This window comes from Macadamia integrifolia, chromosome 10 (genome assembly GCF_013358625.1).
Source record: "Macadamia integrifolia cultivar HAES 741 chromosome 10, SCU_Mint_v3, whole genome shotgun sequence".
NCBI lineage: Eukaryota > Viridiplantae > Streptophyta > Magnoliopsida > Proteales > Proteaceae > Macadamia > Macadamia integrifolia.
In genome coordinates this window covers 12851977-12858868 of record NC_056566.1, presented here as the reverse complement: position 1 = coordinate 12858868, position 6892 = coordinate 12851977, and the positions used below count along the sequence as shown (strand labels likewise).

The window sequence follows — 6892 nt, the reverse complement described above, 5'->3', positions numbered from 1 at the left end:
GGTGTTGTCTGGAGCTAAATCACATTAATGCTCTGTGGGTCCCACAACCTTTCAGGCATGTCTCGACCTCGACCATTCACATAGGCTGAAAGAGCATCCAATCCTGGTCATATGGCACTCAACATGCAAATGATTAGGTGGGCCCATATGGCAGCATTGATGATTAATGCCATTCCTAGTTTTTGGACTTAACAACCAAACAGGCCCTAGTGGATCATGTATCAGCCACTATATAAGCCATTTCCCTCTCATTTCCCTCATTCATAGCACAAATTTCGTTTGGGGGAGAGGAGAAGAAAGAAAGAAGAAGAAGAAGAAGAGGAAGAGAAGGATGGAAGGCTGGTCTGGGCTGGAATTTTGGGGGCTGCACATGCTGTTGCTACTACATGGCTGCTGCTCAGCTGCTGATGTTTCCTTCTATCCCGTTGCTTACTTCTCTACTATACATACACATATAGGTAAGAGAAGACCATCATTTACTTGTTGTACAACAGTTGGAGTCTTGATTTCTCATTCTTTCATTTCTCTCACTTATGGACCAAATTCGGATGGAGAGGAACAGGAGAAAAGAGAAGGAGAAGGGGATTTCATGCTTGGAGGCTGTTGCTGCTGTCCTTGTGTTGTTATGCATGAGTTGCTGTCCAAACTGATACCTGTTGCTGCTGCATGTTGCTGTTCAAGCAAGAAACAAGTAAATTAGGGAGTATGGTAGCTGCTGTACACACACCTTGAGGTAACATTCATCCTTATGCTGCTGTACAGTAGGATAAATAGGTATAAAATGAAATTCAGCAAGGTTTCCCAAGCATGCAGCCACCCAGAATTGAGAACCTTGGACTGCATGACTGGGATTTGGCAGGAATTCAGTTGCAAGGGCTGTGTAATATATGTTAGCATGCTATACTTGTGTTAATTAGGTGAATTATAGGTTGGTAGTGGTCCCTATAGCTCTTTCAACCAGATTTGGGCTGAATGTGTAAGGATAAGTAACCCAGGGATGGGGAATTTAGCTTGTATGCTTGGAATTTGGGTAAATTAACTACAGGGACTGAATTTGTGCATGGTAGATGTTGTACCTGTGTTAATTAAGTATGTTATAGGCATTATGTAGTCCCTGTATCCATCTACAACTAAATTGAGAGATGTAGCTATGGAGTTGGCCACCCAAGACTTGAAAATGGGTTTTCTGCATGGAAATTTGGCAAGTCTGTGCTGTTCATATAAATTTGGTTTGTTATGTATGTTTGTTGTCCATACTGTTAGGACAGTATTCAGACCCTAGTAAGTGTTCCTGTAGCCTCTTACAGCAGGGTGTTGGGTTGCATACAGGGAATTCGATGTTCCTGTATTAGAAACTCAACTGTAGGAATTGGGTTGATGTTGTAGGCTTGTTGTCCATACATTTAGGACAGTATACAGGCCTGTGACTAACCCTGTATTCCCCAAAAATGAATATCAAACTTTATGTGAATGGGGTTCTTGCCCCAGAGGTGACAATTCAGCAGTGGAACCCAAAGAGGGGTTACATGCATGCTGAAATTATAAATTTGGGCATTGCACTGGTCTGTATTTATCCCTGCAGTCACGCACAAATCGGATTTGGGCACTGTATAATGAGGGAAGCCCATTTCAGAACTGGGATCACCATCTCAGAACTGAAATAGTAAGGGTAGAGTGATTCAAAGACCCACCTATATCTCTGACTCACTTATGAACCTCAGAAGTTGGAAAAGTTGTAAATTTAGGCTGATCAAGGGTACAACCTTTCAGCTGAGGTTATACAGCCCAATTAAGAGTGCATACTGGAGAATTTAAAATTAGTAGATCTCCTATTGGTGCACTGCTGAACTTGGTTTAAATTCTCCAAGTCTTCTTCTATGAACTTTTCAGTTTAGCAGTGGGATTTTAGTTGAGCTTGGATTTCAAAGTTGGGTTGACTGAATAAATGGATAGAGCTTAATGGCTCCATTTATAGGGAAACAAAAAGTAACGAACTTATGTTCTTAATTTGAATGGTTACCTGATCTAATTAGATGTTAAAAATAGATATTAGTGCCTTTGGGTTTTCCCATGCCAAATGTGGGGCTGCTTATGCCGAAAAACCACAAGTCAGCAGTGTTTGCCTATGCACTGCTGAAATTCAGCAAAGTTGGCCAAGTATGGGTTTATGGACTATGATGGAAATGGTGTAAACTATTTGGAAATGGTCCCTTGGGTGTGGGACATGTCCACATACATAAAAGAAACTCAGGGAATCAAGTTAGGTGAACAAAAGGGCTGGCACACCTAAGGCCAGTGGTGAGTTTAACAACTGTCAAGAGCTGCTGGAACACCTCCACCAGCAGGTGCCTACCGCAGGGTGGTGCCCCTGCATCTGACCTGCCGGTGGGTGATTTTTTTAGGGGAAATGGCTTCTGTTTTGCTGCCTCTGCCCCACCCACCAGTGGATTTGTCAATAGTTAATGGGTGTTTATGTGGGCTTTGAGTCCTGATTAAGGGAGTTCAACTGAATGTTTGGAATAGGGGCTGCCTTGGACAGTTGGCTGAAACTAATGTAAATAATTGAATTGATGTATAGGAACCTAATTCATTCGACAAGGATACGCAATGATGGGAATTCAGTGAAAAACCATTGGATTTGTGTATCGAGGTGAGTGGGTGATTGTGACTTTATTTTCGGAGTGTTTCTATATATATTTTGTTACTGTATGCTCATGTGAAGAGAGAACAGGTTGTCTCTCCGAGTCCCACTTTCCCTTCTTCAATAGCACCGGCACCGGCACCGGCACCAGCGCCAACATTGGCACCAACACCCTCACCAATGCAATTGTAGTAACCAAGTTACTAATTGTCTCTCGTCTTAGATTCTTCATTCTTCTCTTTTCTCGCAGATTGCAGTCATCCCTTCCTTTCTCTGTTTCCTCCTCTTTTTTCTTTCCCTTCACTTTCAGGGAACGTGAAACTGTCCGGCCTTTGACTTCGATCGAGCAATTGAGATATTGATATCATCAGAAAAATGTAAGAATCCCCAACCTAGGGATTTTGATAGTTTCTTCTACTGTGAGATTATTACAGATTTGCAAAATCTTAAAATACAAAACAATACTAGGTTGATAACTCTCTCTTCTCATATACTCTATTTCTTAAGTTGTAAAAAATGGTTAAAAAAAATACTCTTGCACATAAGGAGCCTTTGTTTTCAGGCTCCACCTGCTAGGGTCGTTGATAATGACTTGAATCTCTTTGGGGAAGAGACAGAAAAGGACAAGAAAGCCACTGAAAAACGTGCTGCAATTATCAAAGTAGTTTGGAAGAAGAAAGAATGTAAGTTGTTATTTTCTACTTTCTATACATTATAGTCTGTTATGATATCTCCTTTCTATTTCGTCCCACTGAAAAACATGCTGCAGCAATCAAAGCAGTTGGGAAGAAGAAAGAATTTAAGTTATTATTTTCTACTTTCTAGACATTATAGTCTATTATAATTTCTCCTTTTTATTTCATCTTTTGAGTTTCTTCCCTTTTTTTTTTTTGATGTTTGGTTTGCTTTGATAAACTGAAACTATTAAATTTTGTCCATTCTCCCATTTTTTTTATAGTATGCTTCCTTAAAAAAAATGCAAATCTATAGGTGTTGACTTAAACTGGCAGTTTTATTGTTTTGTATGTAAAACCTGAAAATTATTTTCTTATTTTTTGTTATCAGCTAAACAATCCTCTGTTTTGTTGGATACAAAGCCCTGAAATGATAAAAAGTAAATTGCAAAAACTTGAAGCAGTCAGAAGTGTTTGTTCCAATTGGAAGGCTAACACTAGGGAGCATGTATGTTGTTTTCCTTCTGTATCAGAATCCAGATGTTCAGTCTTTCTTATTGGTTTTGTATTGCTCTAATTTGTGCTTGAGAATGTGAAAAATATTTTCCCTAAACCTCTTCTGGATGTAAGCTTCAAACTAATACCACCTGTTGGAATGAAACTTCTGTATGTCGTGGCTAATCTTTTTCTTGATTATTTTAACCTTATTTCATATTTTAAATACCTTATATTTTTCATTACGCATTTTTATCTTTCATCCTTCTTTTTATAAAATATTGGTACCCTTTTATTTATATATCCTTTTTAACCAATGTTAGAAAAAAAAAAATTCGACATATTTTAGTTGAAAATTCACTTTATCCTTCACTTCCTCCCAAGTCCCGACCTAAACCTTCTCTTTCTCTGAGAACATCGTGAAGAGAGAACAGGTTGTCTCTCCGAGTCCCACTCTCCCTCCTTCTTTGATAACATCGGCACCGGCACCGGCACCGGCACCGGCACCGGCACCGGCACCGGCACCGGCACCAATGCAATGGTAGTAACCAAGTTACTAACCATCTCTCCTCTTAGATTCTTCATTCTTTTCTTTTCTTGCCGATTGCAGATCATCCCTTCCTTTCTCTATTTCCTCCTCTTTTTTCTTTCCCTTCTCTTTCAGGGAACGTGAAACTGTCCGGCCTTTGACTTCGATTGAGCAATTGAGATATTGATATCATCAGAAAAATGTAAGAATTCCCAACCCAATTATTTTGATTGTTTCTTCTACTGTGAGATTAAGACAGATTTGCAAAAAACGGTTGTACAAAATACTCTTGCATATAAGGAGCCTTTGTTTTCTGGCTCTGGCTGCTGAGGTCGATGATAATGACTTGAATCTCTTTGGGAAAGATACAGAAGAGGACAAGAAAGCCACTGAAAAACGTGCTGCAATTATCAAAGTAGTTGAGAAGAAGAAAGAATGTAAGTTGTTATTTTCTACTTTCTATACAATATAGTCTGTTATGATATCTCTTTTCTATTTCATCCCGCTGAAAAACACGCTAAAGCTATCAAAGCAGTTGGGAAGAAGAAAGAATTTAGGTTATTATTTTCTACTATCTAGACATTATAGTCTATTATAATTTCTCCTTTCTATTTCATCTTTTTAGTTTCTTCCCTTTTTTTTCTGATGTTTGGTTTGCTTTGATAAACTGAAACTACTAAATTTTGTCTATTTTCTCCCATTTTTTTTTATAATATACTTCCATAAAATCATGTATATGACAACATCTGGTAATGCAAATCTATAGATGTTGACTTAAACTGGCAGTTTTATTGTTTTGTATGTAAAACCTGAAAATTATTTTCTTATGTTTTTGTTATCAGCTAAACAATCCTCTGTTTTGTTGGACATAGAGCTCTGCAATAAAAAAAAAATGAATTGCGAAAACTTGAAGCAGTCAGAAGTGATTGTTTCGATCGGAAGGCTAACACTAGGGAGAATGTATGCTGTTTTCCTTCTGTATAAAAATCCAGATGTCTTGTCATTCTTATTGTTTTTTTTATTGCTCTAATCTGTGCTTGAGAATGTGGAAAATATTTTCCCTAAACCTCTTCTGGATATAAGCTTCCAACTAATACCACCAGTTGGGATGAAACTATAGTATGTCGTGTATATGTTCCTATTATTAGAGATGGCATATTCTTGGTAGCACCCATCCCACCACAAATCCGCTCAGAGTTGAAAACTTTAACCATTCCATGCATCATAGTTCACCAGATAGAGATGGATAGGTTGTACCCAACATATGCTCTTCCACTGGGCTTCCACTGTGAGTTTATTCTCTACCACTGAATCCCTGCCTCTTGATCACAATAACCTCACACCATTATTAGTCCAGAAATGGACACACTTGTCCATCTTAGGCCTGATATGGTGGTGATGTGATATGCACGCTGCTTCGCATTTCTCTTTCCGTCCATGTGAATGAGTGGTAAACCATCATCACTGACTCAAGCATTGCTTTGTCCACGCTTGGCAACCATAACCTGCTTCTCCAAGCTTGTAGTTCCAGGACTAAATATCCAGAGCCATTTCATGCCTTCGTTTGGAATCTCAAAGTGTAGCCTAGAGCTCTACAAGATGGAGTTCTAGAGGGAGAAAATATATGAAAGGGGTCTAGAGTTCACCAATCCCTATGCCCCAATGTCGATGATTTTGGGTTCAGAATTATGTTCCTTGTATAATGAGTTCTAAGTTTGATATTTACCATGCATACTGTTCTTAGTTTTTAGTAATTTCCTGATGGTAGAAATTAATGTTGTTGATTCCTGTGCTTCTCCAATCAACTATTTCGGATTAGAATCTAACATTTATTTCCTATGATTTTTTAATCAAATTATTCCAACCTTTATTTCCTATGATTTTTTTAATCAAATTATCTCAACCTTTATTTCCTATGCTTTTTTTATCAACTATATTATTGTTTTATGTGAACTGTAGGATTGACTTAATCCTTCACTGAATATGATTGTGCTATGAAAATTTGTTGCATTGCAAATGGAATGCATGGTTCCCTATGAAGACCTTTGTTGAGGATGATTCAACAAGTATTTTTCTTAGTTGTATGGACAATGGAGAAAATATTCTTGAAATTACACCCATTCAAAGATTCTGGATTTCATGTAATGGGTGTTCAACCATATCCTATGTAACAAGGACATTTCATATTCATTTGTGCCAAACATTGATACTCGATGTTTATGTTCCTCACCATTAATTTTGTTTTCTATATAAGCCTACATAATTTTCAGAGCAAGTGTTGTGTTGGGACATTGAAACCCATGCTAATGTTCTTGTTACCTAGCCTTTATAATTTTTCTTAGGTGCTTGAATCTGATAACTGATGATCTCCACTAAATTTGAATCCGATAGTTGATGTCCATTTTCACAATTTTCTTCTGTTATACACCAGAGGCGGGTAGTTGACCTTTTTCTTCTTCTTCTTTTTTTAATCTTTTTTTTATTTATCGAGAGGAATGAGGTTCCCTAGGCATAGGCCTTATGGTCTGATTATGCAAAATTGGGAGATTCTTG

General features: G+C 38.0%; 1 long non-coding RNA gene across 7 annotated transcripts; it reads left to right on the top strand.

The window, feature by feature from the left end:
• Window positions 1-279: 279 nt before the first annotated feature.
• LOC122091253 lies at window positions 280-6668 on the top strand. 7 transcript variants are annotated; one of them, XR_006143886.1, is made up of 5 exons: window positions 280-458; window positions 563-733; window positions 2579-4541; window positions 4711-4776; window positions 6299-6668. It is a non-coding gene; the product is annotated as an uncharacterized LOC122091253 (long non-coding RNA). The 7 variants fall into 7 exon arrangements; XR_006143884.1 differs by having other exon boundaries at window positions 2579-3018; window positions 3218-6668; XR_006143882.1 differs by having other exon boundaries at window positions 2579-3018; window positions 3204-6668.
• Window positions 6669-6892: the final 224 nt, after the last annotated feature.